Here is a 25103-nt window from a genome sequence, read left to right on the forward strand (position 1 = left end):
TGTCCTTGCTGCCCTTGTTGGTCCGTCCCCGGGGGTGCTATCCTGGTGGCTCGGCCTCTGTTGCTTTCTGGATGGGTGTTCGCTGGCTCTTCCGGCTCCGCTTGTGGTGGCTTCGGTCGCCGGCCTGTTCTGGGCTTGGCTGGGGTCGGTTCGGGTTCGGGTTCTGGTTCCTGCTTCTCTCCCGGGGGTCCTCTTGCTGGCGACTGTTGTGTCGTTGGGGCTTGCCCTGGTGCCCTTTCGGGGGTCTCTGCGGTTCTGGGGGTGTTGGCTCCGTGGTCGTTCCAGTGGCTTGGTCCTCTGCCTCGATTGGATGGGTCCTGTTTCTGGTCCTTGTCCTTGGTTGCCTGGGTCCTGTTTCTGTGGGCTGGGGTCTGGGTGCTGGGTCTGTCAGCTCTCTGCCTTGGTGGGTGACCTGTGTGCTGGCTGTTCTGCTTTGCTGGTTTCTTACTTCGTCCTGGGTTTTCTCACGACTTCCCCTTCCCGGCTTTTTCGCTGCTCTGGCCTTTCCTGTGCGGGCTCCCTGGGTCTGTGCTCGGGGTTGCTGCTGCTCCTCGTTGGCCTTGGGCTCTTTGTTTTCCTCTCCTGTCCGGGCTGTGTTGCGCTCGGTGGAGGTTCCTTCCGGTGGCTCCGTGCCCGTTGGGGTTTCGGGCTCTTCCCCTGGGTTCTGTGCGGGGTTTGTGCCTGCTGCCTGGTGGTTGTGCGCCTGGATTCCGCTGTGTTGGGGGTTCCGGTCTGGTTGGCGGTGGCTTGCGGGCTTCCCATTGGTCCTCCTCTTGGCTGACCTGTGCTTGGTGTTTGTGGGCCTTTTGGACCTGGTGTTCTGCTCTGGGTGTTGTTCCCGTGGTGCTGGCCTCCTTTTGGTGGGGAGGTTCCCTCCTGCTGGGGCTCTTCTGGGGTTGTCTGTGGCCCCTCTGCGAGTGCGGTGAGCGTCTTTCCGGCTTCTTGGTGCTCCTGTCTTCCTTGCATGGTGCCTGGGGTCTGTTGCCTGGTTGTTTTTCCGGGTCTGCTGTGTTTGTTTCCCCGCCTTGTCCGGTCCTTCCCTTCGGGGTCTTTGCTCCTGAGGTTGGTTATCCTGTCCGGTCCTCTCTCTGGGCCCGTTGCGGGTCTTGGGTTTCGGGTCTTGCCTTTTGCGTTTGCCCCCCGCGTGGGCTTGGTCGGGTGACTGCCTGGCCTGCTGCGCGCACTGTGGCGGCCTGTGTTCCGGTTCTTGGTCTCGGGTTCGTGTCCTCTGGTGTCCTCTTGGCCTTCCGTCCTTGGGGCGTGGCCGTGGTCGGCGACTCTGCTTTGGCCTGTCGTCGCCCTTGTGGGGTGCTTGGGGGTCTTGTGGGCCCTGTCTGGGTCGTTTCCCTTCTATCTGGGCTGTTCGGTTCTGTTGGTTTTGGACTGGTTCCGTCCTTTGTCCCTCCGGTGTCTCGGCGTTTTGGCTCTGTCACGGGTTGGTTTTGCCTGTGTTCGGTCCTGCTCCTTCCTTGGCTGTGGTTCCTTTGGTCAGTTTGGCTGTTTGGCCTCTTTTTCTGTGGTGCCTACTGGTTGTGGTATCCTTCCGGGTGGTGGACTCTGTTTGTTCGCTTTGGTCCGGCTCGGGTGTTTGCCTTCCCCCGCTCCGTGGGGTTGTTGGTTTCGGTCCCCTGTCTTGGTGGCTTTTCCTCTGGTGGGGGTTCGGGCTTCGGGGTCTTGTCCTCTTTGCGAGGCCAGGGATGTTGATCTGCTGGGTTTGGGGCACTGTTTTGTGTTCTTGGTCGCTCAGTTGTCCGTCTCTGTTTTCTTCTGCTTGCTATGTCCTCAATTGTGCTGAAGGAAGGTGAGGGAGGGACGGGAGGTAATGCATCCATTTCTAACGATAATGGCATTACTCCTAGTCCTACTCCCTCGCCATCCTTCAAGGACCCTCCCTCCCTCCCGGTGCGGTACAACTGAGTGCTAGCTCGGCTTGTTTGTGTACAGGTAGAGGTGGGGGCGGGCAGAGTTTTTATGCTGGGGGTGGGTCTGGGTGGGAGGCGGAGCCTCAATTGTGCTGAAGGAAGGCGAGGGAGTAGGACTAGGAGTAATGCCATTATCGTTAGAAATGGATGCATTACCATGAAAATCTCCAAAGCAACACTTCTTTGTTCGCATCATCAGGGGCTTCATTGTCCTTTCCATTCCCATGTTGTGAGATTAAACATTCACCAAACATCCCAGGCCAAACCTGAGAATGATGTTGGCCTTGATTACCTGTGAGCCTCTGCAACATCAATAAATGGAAATTTTCAGTTGACACTCTGCTCTCCATGTTTCTTGCCATGGTGTTCTACTCAGGCTCTCTCTATTGCTAGAACAATGTTGCATGTATTCTCAAACTAACAAACCATGTGAATGTAGCTGCAAGGAAAAGACATTCAAACAGAAAATCGAAAACAGCATTTCATGCAGAAAGAAATGAGGGCTTAGTTAGGACAAGTTTAACATATTAAATCAATGGTGCATAGTTTATATACGTATGCACATTCAACCACAAATGAATATAACATGTCAGAACATTAGATTCATATTACACGTTGCATTCAGATGAAATAATTTCAGTGCACATATTTAGATGCGACTAAGAACTACATTATAAATGCAAATATGAAACATTAGTCTTTCTCATTTCTAAAGTAAATACATATTAATAGTGTGAGGATGCTTTTTATCAAACCTGTAAGGAGTATATATTGTTTAATAATGTTAAGGCACACAGTACAATATGATTCCTAGTTCTACAGGGAATCCACTTCAGTAATAAATTCAGGTGCAACACTTTACATTAATATTGTTAAAACACACAGAGTACATGTGCTAAGTGCATGTTTATATTGCATATTTGTGACTTGTAAGGATGGAACAAAAACTACGCTGCTCCAGTGATACTGCACAAACACAAGTCAAATCCTCACTTCTGATCACCAGTGTTAGAGCTGAGATTCCTGGGAGCTGAGGTATGCACCGAGGCCAGGCAGTAACCACCACTCTAGTCATAGTAAGCTAAGTACCCACTAAAAGAAAGCCTATACTCACCCTCCGGTAGCTTGATGCAGAGTCAGGTTTATCAAAAGAGGCAATATTTAAAGTATTTCTGCAACACACGCACACAGTAACACAATGAATACACCACAAAAAGACTCCAAACCAGTTTAGAAATAAATAGGCTATAATATTCTGAATAAAACAAGACCAAACAAATAAAAATCCAATATACAGAAGGTGCGATATTGAATTTCAAAATAATAAGCAAAAAATAGCACTTAGAAGCAAATAGCGCTTTGGTGTTATTTGAGGAAACATTGGATTGGGTCAAAGTAAAAGTTGAGGCCAATTGCTGTGGAGCGCCCGCCGGCTACAGGACCCAAACAGGCCCCCGTGAACAAAGAACCTTGCCTGGTCGCAACAGCGAGATGCGTTGTGAGATGTGTCAATGTGGGTCCCGTAAGTCGAGATTGCACCCATTTTCTCCACACGCTGATGGTGACGCGTCGGTTCCGGAGATGGGTGCCCGAGTTAAGAGGCATTGAGTGATGCGCCAGATTTCTCCATGCAGTCGAGGAGTTGCGTCAATCTCTCCAAGCAGCAGAGGTGGCAACACTCTGCCTGATGTGTCAATCTCGGAAGGCAAAGCACTGGTTCCGATGTGATGATTTTACTCTTGCAGTCGAATCGTTTCCCCCGTTTTTGCCATATGCAGAGAGAAGATGCATCTAAGTCCTTGTTGCAAGTATCTGAGCCACTTTCAGTGAGCCAGGCACAGGAGGAGTGGGAGAGACTTTGATATCCCTGAGTCTCAAACAGCAGATGACAAGCCAATACGCCCTTGGAGAATTCCTGAAGAGAAGGCAGAGGCCAACTATCTTTCAGCAAAGGCAGGCAGCAGGGCAACAAGCAGAAAGACAGGCCTTTCAGATCAGCAGTCCAGTTGAGTCCTTTAAGCAGCACAGTAGTTCTTCTGGCAGAGCTCAGTTACAAGTCCAGTAGTGTATGATTTGAGGGGATCAGAGATCTAGTACTCATACCCAAGAGTGCCTTTGATGCACAGGTAACTTTAACGCAGCTTCTTGAAGTGAAAAGGTCCTCATTTCAATACAGCCCTGTCTGCCAGGTTTTCTGTGAAGGTGTGGTAAATCCGCCCTTTCCTGTGGGGACAATGCACTATCTATTAAATGAAGTCTTAGCCCCTCCCTTTACATCCTGCCCAGGCAGGACTATCAGAATGCAGATGTATGTAGATGGGTACTCATGAACACCTATCTTCCTGTGTTTGTGGATGTCTAGAGGACATGCACAATTTGTAGCTGTCACCGCCCCAGATGTGTATTAGAGACATGCTGCAAGGCACACAGAGTAGTTAATGTAGAGCAATGTCCACTTTCTAAAAGTTGAAGAACAAAATAAATCTGCAGCTGGAATGCACTCTTTTAGACTTGTTCAAACTAAATATTCATTTCATCCAAAATTCATACAAGTGAAGTGTGCACCTAGTAAGGGACTCTGTCAGCCACCTAATTAAAAAATGAAACCTAACAAACCCAGATATATATCTGAGAATACTAAGTACAATACAAATATGTCACCATAAGTGGACATAAACTTAACGCGCCACATAAACAAATAGTCAGAAATGAAACAGTTCTTAAACTGTGTAAACCACAGATGAATTACTGTATCCGACCTTTCAGAAATTGATCAGACGTGAAGTGTTCACCCTGCTTTTATTTCTGTATGTTGCAGATGAAATCAATTCCATGAAGGAAACTCAAAAATGCTTAAATGTCAGCAAGATGATCAACAGAGTGATTTCTCCCAATGCATTTCAGGCTTTTTCACTAGCCCTTTGTCAGGTGAATCTAAAGACATTAACATCTGAATCAATTACAGTAACTGCTGATGAGTCATACAGTATCAAAGATAAGAAAAGAATGAGAAAGCTCATTGGAGGGCAGGGCAACTGTATTAGATGTAAACAGGCTTAAAACATAGAAAAATAACCAGAGATAACCAAAGTGCTCAAAAGAATGGAAGTTAAATGCACGAGAAAGGAGCTGATATGAATATAGTATCACTGTTGTAGACAAAAGAACCCTGCATGCTGTCACATGCTTAAACGTAAAGCGCTACCAAAGTGCATCATGAGCAACTCGCGAACATGCAATGGTGTAATAAATAGTGAAATGCTAATGAGCATGATAAGTCAGCATACCTCTAATGATAAGCGTTGAGCCAACCAACACGGTATGAAAAACCCTCAACTGTAATACAATAATATATCATTATATATATTTGGGCTGCACTGTTCCCATGGGGAGCAGGTCCAAGACTAATTTGTATATGGCTGAGTCCAAACTGGGGTGGCATGGTGAGCAAATAAATTATGGATTTATCCCAGATCTGTGACTAGGGGTGAACATTTGACAACGTTCAGCATTCTGTCCATCATCTTCTTGTGTTGATATAAGAAAGTAATCCAGTCATGTGTAAGAGGCAGACGTAAAGCCCACTCTGTGTACAAAATTATTTACAATAGGACTTTGACAACATTTAGCCAAGATCAAAAAGGGGGCTTGCTTGATTGATTTTCCTAGGAATCTGGTTCATAAATGTATTGAAGGGGGGGTTCCTTTAGTGGTATTTGAAAGCAAATTGTATAATCATGCAAAATATAATTGTCTGTATCTAGTATACGAATATCTTGTTGCGACACACTATGTGAAATCAACATATAACTATTCATCAGTCAGATGTGTGTAGGAAATTATTCATAGCCTCCAGAAAATATGACAAGATATATCAGAAAACAATCTGTTTACTTAGGTCTATTCACATATTATAAGTGTGATGAAATCATGAAGAGTGCCATCAATTGTGTAGTAGGGTACACTCTCCTGCTGCACTGGTACCAGGGGTATCTCACCATTAAGGGTGGCGGTACTCCTCACTACTCCATTTCCCAAAGCATGATGAATGCATAATTTTAGGATTGGTCATATAGTATTGTCATGCCTGGGGATGAGCTAGAAGGATGTTGTGAAGTTGGAGCTATTGAGATTGCATAGATATTAAGTACAGGTGAGGATGACAAATGGGCACATTTGTTTGGTGTCTGTCTATAACATTTATTCTTTGTCCTTAGATGCTCAGAGTAGAGGGATGAATGTACATGAGGTATTAAAATATAGTCACTCAATTGGTAAGTGGTTCAGCTTCCAGGTGGAGGTCAGGACAAAGCCAGAACAAAATTATGTTTATGCCAGCATAATCTTGCATACTTTCTGCATATCATGTTTCAATTGTTACCCAAAATGTACACTGTTATATCTTTAAATCATGTAGCATATTTGATATGTTGAGTAGTAAAAATCCTATTGCAGGAGGACGAAAACAACATGAACAAACAGAATGTAAACAGCTGCTGTTCACATCCTGTAATATTCTGTGTTTTGTTTTAGTGTGAAAACCTCTTCCAATACAAAATTGACACAAGGACATATTTCACACATTAAAAAAACAGAACATTTAGGATCAGCATTTTGTATAATTTATTGTAATGATTTGGGCAAATTACTCCAATTTCACCCAAGCCTAAAGAGACGGCTTTTGGAAGATAATAGGAAAGCATCTGTTACATTGTCTCTTGGTACAATCACTGCTAGATGGCAAGCACAATTTTCTTTTGGGTCAATTAACTCTCCTAATGTAAATGGAGAGATATATTTTGTAAAGTTTCGCCTGAATTTAGGGTATGGAAGAAGGACACCAGACCATCACTCATAGATCATCTACTACAATAGATTCTTCAGGTCCAGTGGACATTATCTTTTTACAGTTAGAAGACAAGCTCGTTGACTTGAGTTTTTTGGTACTGTTTTTCGGTTTGTTTCATTTAGAGCTCACATGGGGTAGTTTGGGGGATATGGCACCAGATGATGTTTGCTAAAATTGCAGATCTATGCCACTCCTATTAATTGAGCGAAAAAATAAGCAGAGAGCTAAAGGTCTCTGACATGATTATCTGAGTATAGAAGCAGTGACGTGTACTTGGTGATGTGCTGCTGTACCACTTGGAAGCACTGGACCAGATGTACAACATTTGTTCTGTCTTCTGATAGAGCCAGGTTGAAGGGTCATTAATTAGTATTGTAACTAAAGAATACACACCCCACTGTGGATGGATGAGTAGATTGTTATGAACTTTGGGAGATGGGGAGGTCAAATATATCAAGAGAATGTAAAACCATGAGAGGCAACAAAGTAAATGTGGTTACCTGTAGGAAACAGCTAGGATGCAGATAGCAAGTAGTCACTGTATTTTGGTTAGGCAGCAGAGGTATGTGATGGTCTCTGTTCCTCTCCATAATAATTAAATGAGTGATTGTACATTACATTAGGCAGCAGAGGTATGTGATGGTCTCTGTTCCTCTCCATAATATTTAAATGAGTGATCGTACATTACTTGGAGAAAACCTTGTGTATGGTGATGGCCTTAGATTGACTAAAGTGACAAAGAGCCCCACTGGAACTTCAAGTAAGTTGGAGAGACATGGGATTGGGCAAGATAAATTAGTTATGTTGGAGAATGTGGAAAAGGGATAGGAAGTCATCAGCAATTAATATGGTTTGGAAGATGTTTAACAGGCAGATCAGCCTTCCTTAAAGGAAGTTAGGTTTAGTGTTAGTGCATTAAGAAAAATATAAACACAAGGCTTGATCAGGTATTTAGAGGTCCAGAAAACAGGTTTGTCCTTTATGGTATGAGTCTGAACAGGTCATGAGAAGGATGTTATGAGACTAATAAATGGAGCTGACCTGTTAATCAAGATAGTGCTAGCTGAACTATTAGTCTGCAAATGATCCTTGAACACAAGCTTGAAAACCGTCCATGGACCCAAAATTAAATAAAAGATTCAATCCCATTGGATGAGGTGCCTTTTTCTCCTGTCATCTATTTTGGGTCCATGGACTCAAAACAAAGGTGTAGTGTAGTGATTCTTTGGCCACCACGGAAAGTGTTCTCCTTTGGCCCCCATTACAGGATTCAGGACACATTCCCAGCATCCAGTAAAACATTTCAAAAGGCCACATGAGAGGGCCAGGTGAGCACACCCTGGATTCCAGGCCTAAGAAAAGCATTCTCAAAGCAGTCCATAAACCCCAACAGGCTTAAAACCCCCAATGTACTCAGTCATAGCCACTGGTATTGGTGTTGAGACTGTGGAAGGAGACCAAGCAAGGGTCCATGAGTTTCAAAGTCCATGGCCATTCTACTAAGGCTGCGGAATGCCATCTTGAATGGGGATCCATTGCTGAAGGCATGGCCTTGAGAAATAGTTGGGGGAGTAGGGATACCTTTGAAGGCCATATAAAACTTAAAAAACGTGACTATGGCCTCGTACCATGGACCACGCTGGTGTGCCTGGGCAGCACAATTAAATGTAAGGGTGTGCTGGTACACAAAGTATTTTTTTAAGTGCACTCTCGTGAGACCAGGGCTGTGGCATGTTTAGCAATGAGGGTTGGACTTACTATATAGTTTGCGGATGTTCACTGACTATTTTCCATCTTAAAGGGAATCATATACCTCTTATTAGCTTTGAGCTAAGGGATAGCTAAACTCCAAACAAAAATAGCTTTTTCTTTGACAGCCGGAGCTACTTCTGTCATTTTGCGAGGAGCAAAGGATCTGTTCAGATGCTGCTACTACTCACATTCTACAGAATAGCTTCATCTGGAAATGGAGAGCTTATAGGAGCATCCTTTGCTGCTGCACAAGAGGAGGAGGAAGATATGTAGGGTCTTGGAGTGCCTGCAGAGTCAGTGAGGGCGAGAGTTATGGTTACTTTAGGTCACTAGTTATAATTAGTTGAAATAACTATAACTAGTGAATTTCAGTATTTTTGTCCATTTAAAATGGTATGTTTTAACTGACATTTTCATCTAACTATACCACCCCTTTAACCTTTGTTTTTTTCAGTGAGTTTTTTTAATGTAAAGTATATTATTACCATACCTGACTATAACATCACTTTTCTAGTGACTTTCTAGGTTTTCATAATGTAAAGTAATATTTTTTTACGATAGGTAACACCTGCAGCTTGACACGCATGGCAGACAGTGGCATGTGACAGATCAGCTAAAGTAACTAAAGGGAAAAAGAAAACTAGAATGGAGTACAAAAAGATGTAAAATTATAGGATATTAAGGTATCTGTACCAGCAAGTATCAAGTGGCCATAAAAAATGGTAGAAGCAGGAAAAAGCTCCTAAGGAGAGTGTTCCTGATGTATGCACCGAGCATTTGTCTATCACTAATACTTAATTACCTTATGATTAAAATAAATGTACCTTTATAACAAAAAAAGTCAAAATATTTAAAATCTGTGAATATTAAGTATTTAATGCATATATAATCTTAGGCCCCACAGCCTTCTGCAACAATTATATACCTAAGGTCCTTTTAGAACAAAGGGGTGTCTTTGTGTTTTTATACATATTAAAACTTGAGCAGACACCCAACTCCATCAGGCAACTTACATACAATGCACTTTTGTGCAGAGCCAGGTGGTTGACCACAGTACTTGGCCTCCAGCCAGGGCTTTCAGCCAACATCGCTGTTGGTAGCCAACCACCTGCTGCACATGGATTTCTGCAATGCGTAGCAGGGGTGGGACAGCCAACCCCTGCTGCTCATGGCTGAAATCTGTGTGCCTCGGGGTTTGGTCAAATCCCAACTGCCCTTCAGCCATATGAAGCAGGGGTTGGCCACAGGGTGTGCCAGTGGCTAGGCCCTGGACTCACCTCCTGCAAGTGGCCTACTGTACCCTGCCCATAGCCTTCAACTGTGAGCTGTACCTCCAGTATGCCCCCACACAGCTTGATTGCTGAGAGGTGGTCTGAGGCCATGCCCCCTTTCTTTACCACTCTGCAAAGGCACCTCCTGGTGCATATGGCCATATGGCCAGGCCTCTGAAAAGGCCATGCACCCACCTCCTCCACGGGGGGCCAACTGCCCTCCGCTCACAGATTTAGCCCGATCACAGCTAAATTCTGCAACTGACTCTCACTGGCATTTTTTTCTCCTTTTTAATTTTTTTATGGGTTCTGCAGAACTCCTGCTGTACCTTACACACAGGCTTAAACCCCATCATCTATCTATCTATCTATCTATCTATCTATCTATCTATCTATCTATCTATCTATCTATTCACATATCTATCTATCTATCTATCTATCTATCTATCTATCTATCTATCTATCTATCTATCTATCTATCTATCTATCTATCTATCTATCTATCTATCTATCTATCTATCTATCTATCTATCTATCTATCTATCTATCTATCTATCTATCTATCTATCTATCTATCTATCTACCTATTCACATATCTATCTATCTATCTATCTATCTATCTACCTATTCACATATCTATCTATCTATCTATCTATCTATCTATCTATCTATCTATCTATCTATCTATCTATCTATCTATCTATCTATCTATCTATCTATCTATCTATCTATCTATCTATCTATCTATATATATATATATATGCACTGAAAAAACCATAGGTTTCACACACGTTATAGTTAGGAATTAGCATTTAAAAAACATTTTAAATTCACTGAAAAAACCATAGGTTTCACACATGTTATAGTTAGATGGACATTTCACTCATAAAAAACCTTTGAAATTCCCCTGTTATAGTTAGTTCAGTCAACTATAAATCGCGCGACCGCAATGCACTGCTGATGATGTCACATATTACATCACTCATGACATGAGTGAGTAACATCACATAACACATAACAGTTTTGTATGAGTGAAATGTCCATCTAACTATAACATGTGTGAAACCTATGGTTTTTTTCAGTGAATTTGTGAGGTTTCTTAAATGCTAATTTCTAACTATGACATGTGTGAAACCTATGGTTTTTTTCAGTGAATTTCTAAAGTTTTTAAAATGCTAATTTCTGTATCAATTTTTATATTTTTTATATATTTATTTTGCCACAAACTACCTTTGTAAAATCAAATTCAAATGTATTTATTATGTTTTGGCTCTCAAAGAGGGCCACATAAACATGTACAGACAAAGTAACAAAATCATCAAAAGTGCAAGAGTCATAAAAACATATTATTCGAACCGTAATAGCTGCACTGCAAACCATCAGTCCCACAAGGCCGGGCCGGCACAATCTTCCAGAAACATTAATAAATAGCTAAAAATCCTTTAAAAAAGTTAAAAACATAAGCACAAAACATTTCATTCGGTGGGCAATAAAGTGCATGAAGAAAATCTTGTAAAGTGACAATGCTGAGGCGTAGACAAATTACTTTAAGCCATCGATTGCGCAAGCTACGTAACATAGGACAAATCAAAAGTACATGCATACAGTCCTGGTTATTCAATTTACATAAATTGCACAACGGTGAAGTACCATGCCATTTGGACAGAAGCACATTAAGAGGGATTAAGTCGTACCGTAATAAAAACCAAAACCTACGTATCCCATGTGGTAAGTTCCACAGGGCATACGGTTGAGGCTGTTTCAACCTATAGGAGGAGATGAGTGGCTCCACATTCCTTTTATCTCCAACTGTTTTTTTGTCGGATAGAAAACAATACTCCCACGAAGCCTCCTTAAGGACCTGCTTTAACTGCATGGGAGAGTAGGAGAAAAGCGCGCTTTCATCCAGTCTAAGGATTTTCACAGCCCCTCTAAAATTACTAACGAGTTTGGAGAACTCCTTAAAATTGCCCAAAAGTTCATTTTTGAGTAAAACTCGCAGGGTTCCCTCTCTTGCTCTGGCCAAACTGGCTACCCACCTTATTAAGGCGCACAGCCCCTGAACCCAGGCACTCCTGAGTCCAAAATCCAACCTGCAGGCGGCCAGTGGACAGGCATTGTTTAAAGTCGAGAGGGATCTTAGGAGTTTTCCCTCAATCTTGTGGCAAAAGTCCCAAAGTTTTATCTCTATTATTTCTATACCATACAAGATGGTTGCGGGGATTTTAGCTCTAAATACTTCCAGAAGGCTAGAAAAATGTCTTTTCCCCGTTGCCAGGTATAGGGACTTTAACCCATTGCCATGGGCAAGAGCTTTGCGGGAGCAATGCTCTATATGGAGATTCTCGCTCATATTGGCCGAGAATATTTTCCCTAAAAATGTATAACAAGTTACGACCTCCAATCTATGCCCTCCAATAGCCCAACCAAAGTTTGTCGAGCGGCATTTCTTCCTACCAGCAATACACATCACCTTACTTTTATTAATATTGATCTTCATATGATGCTCCCCAGCAAAGTCCTGAAGAGCCTGAAGCCGATTTGCCAGACCCACGGGAGTTAAGTCAAGCAATAGCACATCGTCGGCATACATCAGACAGGCGATTGGCACCCCTCCTATCAACGGTGCGATCCCCTCACTGTGGGACACAGCAGCAGGGAGGTCAGTTGTATATAGGGAAAACAACAGGGGCGCCAATAAGCAGCCCTGTTTAAGGCCATTCTGGGATGGTATTTTGGCCGAAAGCCCCCTTTCACCCCCCATTAGGACCCTGCACCAGGTCTCAGTGTGCAGAGCCCGCACCAATTCCAACAGGGGAATAGGGACACCCAGCGACGCCAATTTTCTCCACAGCGTTCCCCGATCTACTTTATCGAACGCTGTGGAGAAATCAATAAAGGCAGCGTATACGACACCCCCTCTCACCTGGACATATTTGTCAGTAATAACCTGAAGGGCAGTCAGGTTGTCCAGAGTGCCATGTTCCCTTCGGAAGCCAGTCTGTTCCAACGGCAAGATGTTTCGCTCCTCGACCCAATCAGAAAGAGAACTCAGGAGGCATTTCGCAAAGACCTTTCCGATGGAGTCGAGGAGCGCTATCATGCGATAGTTACTGGGGCTGTCCCTTGCCCCCTTTTTGAAGATAGGGACCAGAATGCTTCCTCTCCACGATGCAGGGACGCGTTTGGAAAGATGGCATGCCCTAAACAGGGGGTATAAGATTTTGCTCCAGGTTAAAGGGTCTTGTTTTAGGACCGTCATCGGAAGCTCATCCGGTCCCATGGCCCCAGAGGAACGCATATTTTTTATAGCCAACTCGATTTCCTTCTCAGAGGGAAAGAAGACCGAGTCATCAGGGGTAGCATACATAATGTTATCCACACTTGTAGTCCCATTCCCTGCATATAATTCTCGGATATGAGAGGACCATATATCTTCAGGTATAGCTATGGGAGTGGGGGAGTGGCGTGTACCACATCCTTTCCCAATTATTGCCCAAAAGTCTTTAATGTTGCCATATGCAGCAGATTCCCTTAGTTTGATCCATACTTCATCCTCCCTGTCCCGTTTAATTTTTAGCTTGAGTCTGCTTCTCTTTCTTTTTAACCTAGCGATATTTTTCCCATGTTCCGGTACCATTTCAACGTACTGTGCACGTATTAGTTTGTTTAATTCCCTATTTAAATTACGGAGAGTCAGAGGAACTACTTCTCCTTTTTTCCTAGGGGGGACAGTTTTTTTAGCATTCAAAAGAATCTTTAACATGAATTCCTCAAAACAAACTATTTCATTTCCGTTCCACTCTTCTATTTCCTTAAGGGTATCGGTCAGTAGCTCCTGCACCCCATTAATGGCGGAATTATTCCAGAAGCATCTTCCAGATGTCGAGTGGAAAGTGGCCTCCTTGCCATTTAGCGACCAGGATGCCGTATTCAGAGAATTTAACGAAATTGATAGTAACAATATACTATGGTCGCTCAGAGTTGTGGGGGTGATCTTTAAGTCAAGAATCTGGGGAAACAGACTGTAGCTGGCGATGGCATAGTCCAAAATTGATGACCCAAAGGGGGATTTGTGGGTATAATTTGCGGGGACGTCAGATGGAAATCTTCCATTTAAGATGATACCATCCCCGATCGCTAGTTCTTTTAACAAGATCTTCCCCCTTTTATTTGTCTTTAAGTTTTCAGGGAAAAGCGTCTGGGGGATGCAATGTGCTTCCTCCTTAGCTTTATCCCTGAAGAGTTTTAGACTAGCATTTGATACTTTACAATTCAAATCACCAATCAGCAAAATTACAGGAAAAGGAGGTGAATTTTTTATCTTATCCATATACTGGAGAACCCGCTGCAATTTATCATTAAAACATTCCTCATGCGGAATATACACATTAAAAATTACCATGGGGTATTTTACATTGTCAAGGAATATATTTTCTAATGTTATTGTGTGGAAAAGTCTACTGGAGTCAATGTAATGGGAAAATCTCCATTGAAACTTATTTGACAGTAAACAGGCGAGGCCCCCCCTAGCATGCCCTTTCTTAGAGGGCGCAGCCGGAATTTCCAAAACATAGAAATCTTTTAAAGGCGTTAACCTATCTATGCACCATGTTTCCTGGATACACAATATATCAGCCTCCAGAGTGGATAAAAAGGTCATTTTCTCCGGGCTGCTATGGAAACCGGCCGCGTTCCAGGAAATTATGTTTAAGGCTGGGTTAAAGATGCTGGAACAATTTGGGGTTATCCTTATTTTTTGTTGATAATGCACTATGGAGCCAATTCCACCGGTTATTGTCATCATTGAGTGTGGAATTCTCAACTAGTGGAAGAGGCTTCACGTGCGATACTGAGCGTTTTCCCCTGGAAACCCAAATTTTCAGGTCTCTCAGAGGAGAGGTTACCCCGTTTTGCTCACCACCCCTCAACCCCTGTTTATCAGAAGAGTTTGGCTTGCCTAGGGTAGAGATAGGGAGAATATCAATACTTAAGCGTTGAAAATTTTCAGCCTGCTCTAGTATCAAATTTGTTATGATAGGGGAATAAAATTTCACCCGAATACTCAAAACCCGACTTCCACCCAACAGAGTCACCAATTCTATGTCTCTAGACTGAATGTGGTAGAGACATTCGACCTCACTGAAACGCTTGAGAAGCCAGGCTCTATTTAACAAGAGGTCAGTATCAAATAATGGAACAAAATCTAGTACACGCACATCCACAGGGGCCTTTGGCCTACTTACAGGCCGAGCCGGAGGGCGAGAATTTTCGGAGTCAATTGTTACCACAAAGGGGGGGGCCAAAGGGTTTAAAGTCCCGGATGGATAAGAAATTGGACCTCCCAGTGCACTCCGAGAAGGTGAGCCTGGGAGAGAGCCCCCAATTTGTGGAAAATCTTCCTGGGAAGGCAGGCTGCCTTGTTCATTTTCCTCCTCCACTGAGGTTGAAGTGGTTAAGTTCACATCTATGTCCACTTTTAAGGAAGTAGATAAGGATTCCCCATTCCTTGTTTCATTCTCCCTTGCCTCTGTGCATTTTTGGAAGATGATCCTCCGTTGCTTCTTCTTTCTATATTTTCGAATTGGTTTCCTCTTACTGGCTTTGGTACTTTTTTGTTTACCATGTTTTCTCTTTTCTTCATTGACCTCGAGTTTGTTGGCCAGGAGATCTTTTCCGCCATCCGGGACAAAGATAGAAAATAACTCCTGGGCCGTTTTGGGGCCGGGCAAGACCTTATCCTCCTCCTCTATCTCCAGGACTAAATTCTTGATACAGTTTGATGCTGCAGTATGAGGCATCTCCTTAAGAGGGACCATAGCAGGCTCTTCATTTTTCCTAACTAGTTCGCTTCTAATAGCATTAACTTTCCCCTCGGATACAGATTGTCCAGGCTCGAGGGGGGAGGCCTTACTCGAATCCGGCACTTTCTGCAGCAATAACTTTAGGATTTGGGTAACTGATTCAAGGATACAGTCCGAGCTGCCAACAAATTTCCCTAAAAGCAGCAAAATTGAAGCAAGAAGTTGTTCCAGCGCGAACATGGACTCAGAGATCGGCTTTTCTCGTGCTTCCGCAGTGCAAATATTATCCAGGAGATTGAGGTCAGGGCTCTTGGAGGAGTTTAGCAAGTCAGATATTTCATGTCTATTTAGCGACGGGGTGCTACTGTACAGCATTAACCCTGATGGGGTGGCACCCCCCTGAACTTTAAATTGCTCCAGGGATTCCACTTTAGCAGGGCTTACGTAGCGTCCCCATAGTTCCAGATCAATGGATAATGCAGACAAGTCATCCCCCGGCCTGTCATTCAGGGGTACCTGAGGGATCGATGGTATGTGCACTGGCTCACTTATAATCATCAGCTTCCCATCTGTAGGGTCCCGAAAGGGAGACCCTCCTACCATTGTTTGGGGGGCCCCCTGCTGGACCAGGGGAGATCGGGCCTCAGAGGTAGTTGGTAGGTGTACTTCCAGGGCTTTAATATCTGGATTATGTAGAGTTGCACCTTTAGGTTTTTTTATACCAGATAGATCCCAGAGTTCAGATAACTGACATTGTCCTTTCAAAGGTGGGTTGTTTACTGACTTGTTTCTTGTACGGATGGTAGTTAATTTCCGGGCAGGTTTTTCTCCCACTACCCTTCCTGATCGTAGAGTTTTAGACATTTTCCACAATAAAAAAAATAGAAATATAGCAATATTAAACGAATAAAAGTCTGGAATAAGGTCAGACCCAGGCGAAGCAGGTAAGACCAGGGTGCAGTATAGCTATCACAGTGCTTGCATCGAATTATCCTCCCACTCAAATGGACACAGATGCAAATAGATAATAGCAGTGTAAAAGAAAAAATATAAGGGACCGGGCCCAGCCCGGCCTACCTCGGTCACTGAGGGCCACAGAGGGCCCGCCCTTTGCCCGGGCTTAGCCCGGCGACGCCCGCGCGCGTTCCGCGATGCGCGGTCCTTCTGCGCAATTGTAGCCAGGTGAGGGGGGCGTGGCGGGGAGTTGTTCCTGGCCCCGATGGCTTTGTGGGCTTTGTAGTTTGTTCTCACTGACCAGCCACCGCCAGCCGCCTTCAATCCCCACACGAGTGTTTCCCGCGCAGGGCGAAACGCGAGCAGTTCTCAACCAGCGCTGTCAGGTAGCGCTTTGAAGGTAACGGCGCAGGAAATCAATTTAGGAACGTTTCTCCAGGAGTTAGGAGATGCAGGCTTCGCTACAGCATCCAAGAACACAGCAGAGTGAAAGAGTTCTCCGCTCCACAGCGGACCTTCTGCGCAATTGTAGCCAGGTGAGGGGGGCGTGGCGGGGAGTTGTTCCTGGCCCCGATGGCTTTGTGGGCTTTGTAGTTTGTTCTCACTGACTAGCCACCGCCAGCCGCCTTCAATCCCCACACGAGTGTTTCCCGCGCAGGGCGAAACGCGAGCAGTTCTCAACCAGCGCTGTCAGGTAGCGCTTTGAAGGTAACGGCGCAGGAAATCAATTTAGGAACGTTTCTCCAGGAGTTAGGAGATGCAGGCTTCGCTACAGCATCCAAGAACACAGCAGAGTGAAAGAGTTATCCGCTCCACAGCGGACCTTCTGCGCAATTGTAGCCAGGTGAGGGGGGCGTGGCGGGGAGTTGTTCCTGGCCCCGATGGCTTTGTGGGCTTTGTAGTTTGTTCTCACTGACCAGCCACCGCCAGCCGCCTTCAATCCCCACACGAGTGTTTCCCGCGCAGGGCGAAACGCGAGCAGTTCTCAACCAGCGCTGTCAGGTAGCGCTTTGAAGGTAACGGCGCAGGAAATCAATTTAGGAACGTTTCTCCAGGAGTTAGGAGATGCAGGCTTCGCTACAGCATCCAAGAATACAGCAGAGTGAAAGAGTTCTCCGCTCCACAGCGGACCTTCTGCGCAATTGTAGCCAGGTGAGGGGGGCGTGGCGGGGAGTTGTTCCTGGCCCCGATGGCTTTGTGGGCTTTGTAGTTTGTTCTCACTGACCAGCCACCGCCAGCCGCCTTCAATCCCCACACGAGTGTTTCCCGCGCAGGGCGAAACGCGAGCAGTTCTCAACCAGCGCTGTCAGGTAGCGCTTTGAAGGTAACGGCGCAGGAAATCAATTTAGGAACGTTTCTCCAGGAGTTAGGAGATGCAGGCTTCGCTACAGCATCCAAGAACACAGCAGAGTGAAAGAGTGCAGCCAGACCTAAAAGCCTACCTTTGTATATTGTAATAGATTGACTGTATCCAGTAATATGCAATGGCACAGCTAATTTTTATGATTTGGATAAAGTTGAACAGTATAGTCTACATCTTCAATCAACATATAAACACTCAAATTTGTTATTTAACTTTTTTTTGTTTGTGTTTTTTTACAACGTGCGGACAATGTGCGCGCACATCGCGATTCTTTTAAAAAAAAAAAAAAGTTTTTTTGCCCTTCGTGGTCCTTCAGGGACCCCCTGAGAAGGCCTAGGGGGTCAGAGAGTCTCTACCCTACCCCCTTTTCACGTTCTCCACTTTTGTTTTTAAGTCACTTCTGCCTCGAGGGTGCGTGCAACGTGAGTGCACCTCGTGGGTTTTTAAAAAGGCCTAGAGGGTCAGGAAGTCTCTACCCTGCCCCCTTTTCATGTTCTCCACTTTTATTTTTGATTCACTTCAGCCTCGAGGGTGCGTGCAACCCTGCCTCCTTTTCACATTTCACGTTTTTAAAAGCTTTTATGAAATTCGGGTAAAACGTCATTTATATGCGACGGTCGTGCAACGTGCGCACTCCTGTGCGCCGCACCCGTGCGTGCACGTAAAGTCATGTGACTTGAAAACAACACTTTTGATTGGTTTATAGTAGTTTCTTTTCCAGAATCTTCAAAATCCCCACCCACTTCCCTCACTATCTCTTTCAGTGTACTGAGAGAAGGATCTTTGCTGATTTGTTCCAGCTTTTCTTCTTATCAAAATGGCAGAACAGCAGCCACAGGATTCTTCTGACTCAGATGTGGACTTGGTGGAAGAACAGCCACGTACTAAGAAGATGAAGGAGTCCTTCATCTGGAAATTCTTCTCCTATCCAGAGGGGCAGAAGAAAGTGAATGCACGGTAGGTAACCTGCACTATCTGTGGAAGCGTGCTATCGAGGGGAGACCCAAAGAAAAAATATTCCTTCAGCATCCACACCATAATGCGGCATGTGAAGAATGTGCATCCTCACAACTTTGCACGTGCTTCTACAAGAGCCCTTGCTGCCGAACTTCCAGCTGCTGTCCCCAGCATCATCATCAGCAGCATCTCCATCGACATCAAGTTAAGTTGTCCGGCCACTTTTGGCTAATGTACATATAAAATGCAACTTCTGCTACGAGATCCTCTGCTATGGAGAGCAGAGTGTGTACTTAACCGAAATGAAGCTTAGGCAGCACCAATGCTCCTGCAGATAATTTTAATTTTTTTATTTTGTTTGTTTCTGTTGAGCAGTTTTTCATTTCCTGTTTATTTTTTTCTTACAAAAAATCGCCAAAAAATATAAAACAAAAAGACAAAAAAATCAGTTATTTTCAGAACTAACTTCACTTCTTCAAGAAGAGCTGCATTTCTTATATCCTGTTTCATACTTTTTTTGAATGAATTTGTAGTGTATAAATGAATGACTGAAATGACTGAGTGAAGGGGAGGAAGGGACTGAGAGAATGAGTGAGGAAAGGGGAGTATGATGAGTGAGGAAAGGGGAATCAAAGAGTGATTAAAACAAGAGGACTAAGGGTAGGGGATACAGGTAAGGGGAGTGAAAGAGTGAGGGAAGGGCAGTAAGGAAAGTAGAGTGAGGGAGGGAGGGGGAGTGAGAAAAGGGGAGCAGGGCACGGAGATAGGGAAGGGGAGGAAGTGACGGAGTGGGAGAAGTAGAGCAGAGTAAAGGGAGTGAAAGTAAAAGAACTGGAGTAATGGTGAGAGAAGGGGTATAAGGATGAGAAAAGGGGGTAAGGGAAAGTGAGAGATGGGGAGTGAGGGGGAGAGAAGTGGAGTGAGACGATGGAGGGAGTTAGGAAAGCGGAGTGAGAGAAGGGGAGTCAGGATTTCAATCAGGCAAGGAGAGTGAGGGAAAGAGACTGGAAAAGAGAAGGGGTGTGAGATACAGACAGAAGGAAGTGTAGTGGGGGAAGGGGAGTGACGGTGCGTGAAGGGATTTGACAGCTAGGGAAGGGGTATGAGGGTGAGTGAAAGAGAATGAGGGAGAAGAAATACAATTAAGAGAGAAGGATAGTGAGTGAGGGAGAGTGGAGGAATGGTAGAAAGACAAAGGAAAGAAGATTAAGGGTAAGGGAGGGAGAGAGAAAGAGTGACAGAGAGGGAGAGCAAGGGACTGAGAGGGAGTGAGGCAGTTAGAGTGAATGAGACACAGGGAGAATGGGAGACAAACATGGATGAAAAAAAAGTGAGTGAGGGAGCGAAAGAAGGGGAGTAAGTGAGATGGAGTGAGGTAGTGACAAAAGAGGAGTAAAGGAAGGAGAGTGAGGAAAGGGGAGTGAAAGAAGCCACGGAGACCTGGATGAACGCCTCTTCAGCTCCCGACATCGCCATCGCTATCCCAGAGGGCTACAAGATCGTCCGGAGGGACCGCAACGCCACCCAGATGGGAGGAGGCATCGCCATCATCCACAGGAACACCATCCGTCTCACGACCAGCACCGACAACACCCTGACCACCGCCGAACACCTGCATTTCCAGATCCACACCAACCCGAACACCACCCTCAGAGGCACCCTGATCTACCGACCCCCTGGACCACGCACACAATTCAGCGAGGACATCGCCGACTTCGTCAGCCCGCATGCCCTCCCCTCCGCTGACTACATCCTCCTGGGGGACCTCAACTTCCATCTGGAGAACAACAACGACCGCAACACCAGCACCCTGCTCGACAACCTCGCCAATCTTGGACTCAAGCAACTGGTGTCTACCCCCACCCACCTCGCCGGACACACACTGGACGCAGTCTTCTCCTCCAGCACAGACGTCGACTTCAGCCACGCCACAGAGCTTCAATGGACGGACCACAGCTGCGTCCACTTCACCTTCAAGAGAACGACGACCCACCACCACCAGCAACAGGCCGCCCGCAGAAGCTGGAACAAGATTACAGCAGACCAGCTCGCCACCTCCCTGAGCCAGCACCCCCCTGCCAGCTCAGCGAACCCCAGCCAGGCCGCCGACAACCTCACGAAGTGGATCAGCATCTGCGCGGACGAGCTCGCCCCGCTGAGGACCCCGCCCAGCAGACCCGGCAGCAAGAAAGCCCCGTGGTTCACCGACGAACTCAAGAGCTCCAAGAAGAACTGCCGAGCCCTCGAGAAAGTCTGGAGAAGGGAACCTACACCGGACAACAGGACCTCCCTCAAGCTTGCCACCCGGAAGCACCACCAGCTGATCCGCACCGCCAAGAAAACAGCATTCAAGGACCGGTTGGACAACAACGCACACAACTGCAAGGAGCTCTTCAACATCGTGAAAGAGCTTTCCAACCCCAGCGCAGGAAACAACGACATCACCCCATCGCAAGACCTCTGCAACTCCCTCGCTTCATACTTCCACAACAAGATCGCGGACATACACAACAGCTTCAACAACCAACCAACGCACACCATGACCGAACAACCACCCCCCACCACCACCCTTCACGCCTGGACCCCGATCAGCACCGAAGACACCATCCGCACAATGAACTCCATCCACTCCGGATCACCGACCGACCCCTGCCCTCACCACGTCTTCAACAAGGCCGACGCTGTCATCGCACCCCACCTGCGGGACATCATCAACACCTCCTTCGACACCGCCACCTTCCCTGAGAGCTGGAAACACGCTGAACTCAGCGCTCTACTCAAGAAACCAACAGCGGACCCCACCGAACTCAAGAACTACCGCCCCATCTCGCTCCTCCCGTTTCCAGCCAAAGTCATCGAGAAGACCGTCAACAAGCAGATGGCCGCCTTCCTCGGGACGAACGGATCCCTCGACCCCTCACAGTCCGGCTTCCGAGCCAATCACAGCACCGAGACCGCCCTCATCGCCGCCACCGATGACATCCGAGCCCTGATGGACAATGGAGAAACAGCGGCCCTCATCCTCCTAGACCTCTCCGCGGCATTCGACACTGTCTGCCACCGCACCCTAGTACAGCGCCTCAGCAACGTCGGAATCCAGGACAAGGCGCTGGAATGGATCATCTCCTTCCTCAATGGAAGAACACAGAGAGTCCGCCTACCACCGTACAAGTCAGAGGCCTCCGAAGTCATCTGCGGCGTCCCTCAAGGGTCATCTCTGAGCCCCACCCTCTTCAACGTCTACATGAGCCCCCTCGCGGCCATCGTACGCAAACACAACCTCAGCATAATCTCCTACGCCGACGACACCCAGCTGATCCTCTCCCTGACCAACGACCCCGCCTCCGCCAGAGCCAACCTGCACGAAGGGATGAAAGAGGTAGCCGAGTGGATGACGACCAGCCGCCTGAAACTGAACTCTGACAAGACGGAGGTCCTCATCCTGGGCTCTTCACCCTCCGCCTGGGACGACTCCTGGTGGCCTCCCGCCCTGGGCACCGCACCCAAACCGACAGACCATGCACGCAACCTGGGCTTCATCCTGGACTCCTCCCTCTCCATGACCAGGCAAGTCAACAACGTCTTCTCGGCGTGCTTCAACATCCTACGCATGCTACGGAAGATCTTCTGGTGGATCCCCACCGAGACCAGGAAGACCGTCACCCAGGCCCTCGTCACCAGCCGACTGGACTACGGCAACGCCCTCTACGCCGGTACCACCGCCAAGCTCCAGAAGAGACTCCAGCGGATCCAGAACGCCTCAGCCAGACTCATCCTCGACATCCCACGAGCCAGCCACATCACCGGACATCTGAGAGACCTTCACTGGCTCCCCGTCAACAAAAGAATCACCTTCCGCCTCCTCACCCACGCACACAAAGCCCTACACGACCAAGGCCCGAGCTACCTCAACAGCCGAATCCACTTCTACGCTCCCAAACGCCACCTCCGATCAGCCAACCACGCCCTCGCCGCCGTCCCCCGCATCCGAAGAGCGACTACGGGAGGAAGGTCCTTCTCCTACCTGGCCGCCAGGACCTGGAACTCCCTCCCGACCGACCTGCGCCTGACCCAAGACCACCTCTCCTTCAGGAAGAAGCTGAAGACCTGGCTGTTCGAGCAGTAGCAGCACCCCCCCCCCCAGCGCCTTGAGACCCTACGGGTATGTAGCACGCTATATAAGTGTCACTGATTGATTGATTGATTGAAGCAGAGCGAGGGGGAGTGAGGAAAAGGGAGCAGGAAAGTGAAGGGGTGAGAAATATGGATAGGATAAAGTGCAGAGGGGGAAAGGGAGTGACGGCGAGTGAAGGGCAGTGACAGTTAGGGAAGGAGTATGAGGGTGAGGGAAGATGAAGGAGAAAGAAGGAACACAATTAAGAGAGAGGGAAAATGAGTGAGGAAGAGAGGAGGAATGATATAAAGAGAGAGGAAAGGAGTTTAAGGGTAAGGGAGAGAGAGGGACAGAATGAGAGAGAGAGAGAGAGCAAGGAACTGAGAATAAGTCTGTTTCTGCTTTCCTCAGAGACTATGGTATGGGTTCTATATATCACAACAACTTGCGTTACAACATACAAGGTATTTATAGAGGAGATGGTGTACATTTCACAGATGAGGGAAACAGAGTCTTCCTCTTGAATTTTAGACTCTGCATTGGTACTTACTTGTAGGTACACAAAACACTCAATAAACACAATGGCTCTTTTTAGAGCCAACCAACATTTAAACACTCTAACTCGTTATTTAACTGGTTTTTTTTTTACGTGCGCTCAACGTGTGCACACCTCGTGATTTTCTTTTGCCCTTTGGGGTCCTTCAGGGACCCCCTGAGAAGGCCTAGGGGGTCAGGGAGTCTGTAACCCTGCCTCCTTTTCACGTTCTCCACTTTTGTTTTTGGCTCTCTTCTACCTCGGAGTGACAAAATGGTGGCCAACACTTTCTGGTCTCCACCGATTAGAATGTTGACAGACGTCTAACAACAAATCAGAATTCAGCTTGCGCACACCTGATTCGCGAACGTTGCACGCAACGTGCGTGCTTATAGATATATATATTTATTTTCTTTTAATTTTCTTAGAAACTACTGGAGGGATTTACACCATTTAGGCAAAAGGGCAATCTGCGAACCGAACTCTACCTCTCTGCCAAATTTGGTGTAATTCCGTTCAGCCATTCGGGCTGTAGCCGTGTCTAATCGTCCTATGGAAAATACCATGGGGAAAACATGTTTTGGGACCCCCCTTTTTTCTCAGCCCCTACTTGACGAATCCCCCAAAACTTTCAGGAAAGGAGCGGATCAGAGCGGGCCATCTTCTTTGAGAAATTTGCGAAGATTCATCAACCGGCGCCAAAGTTATTCCCAATAGAATGTTGCAGATTTCCTATGGAAACTAGGTCCTAACTATAACTACCTAATGGCGACCGCCAGTAGGTAATATATATATATATATATATATATATATATATATATATATATATATATATATATATATATATATATATATATATATATATATATATATATATATATATATATATATATATATATATATATATATATATATATATATATATATATATATACATATATATATATCCAAAAAAGATTTGCCTGCTGTTAAGGAGAGCCACTCGAGGATGTTGAAATATGCCTTTATTTCGTGAGGGATTCAAGATGCACAAAGTGCCAGCAGCTTCGCCGTGGTTCAGTTCACCCCACGCGTTTCATGCGTGAGCATTTCTTCAGGGGTGCAGTGTGTCTGCGCATCAGCGTCACTGTTCTTAAAGTACCAGAAATCAAAAGTTCCCGCCTCGTGGGCGTGTCACACAGTGGCATTCTGGAGCTTGTGGTACTTTACTGTGATCCCAAGTGGGTCGCTGGCTGAGCACAGATAAATTTAAACAAAGTGTTCCCAAGTGGGTTGCGAAGGTCAGAACTGACATCTTGCCATCGTGCTGATTACACCCATCACCTGGCGTCCTCGTTCCCACGTTGCCTCATAGTCAGCGCTGCAACAGGACTGCAGAATGCAGCGAGCTTCTCCTGCGGCTTCAGGCAAAGCCGCTAAAAATCCAAAAAAGATTTGCCTGCTGTTAAGGAGAGCCACTCGAGGATGGTGAAATATGCCTTTATTTCGTGAGGGATTCAAGATGCACAAAGTGCCAGCAGCTTCGCCGTGGTTCAGTTCACCCGACGCGTTTCATGCGTGAGCATTTCTTCAGGGGTGCAGT

This window comes from Lissotriton vulgaris, chromosome 9, assembly GCF_964263255.1.
Source record: "Lissotriton vulgaris chromosome 9, aLisVul1.2, whole genome shotgun sequence".
Taxonomy (NCBI): domain Eukaryota; kingdom Metazoa; phylum Chordata; class Amphibia; order Caudata; family Salamandridae; genus Lissotriton; species Lissotriton vulgaris.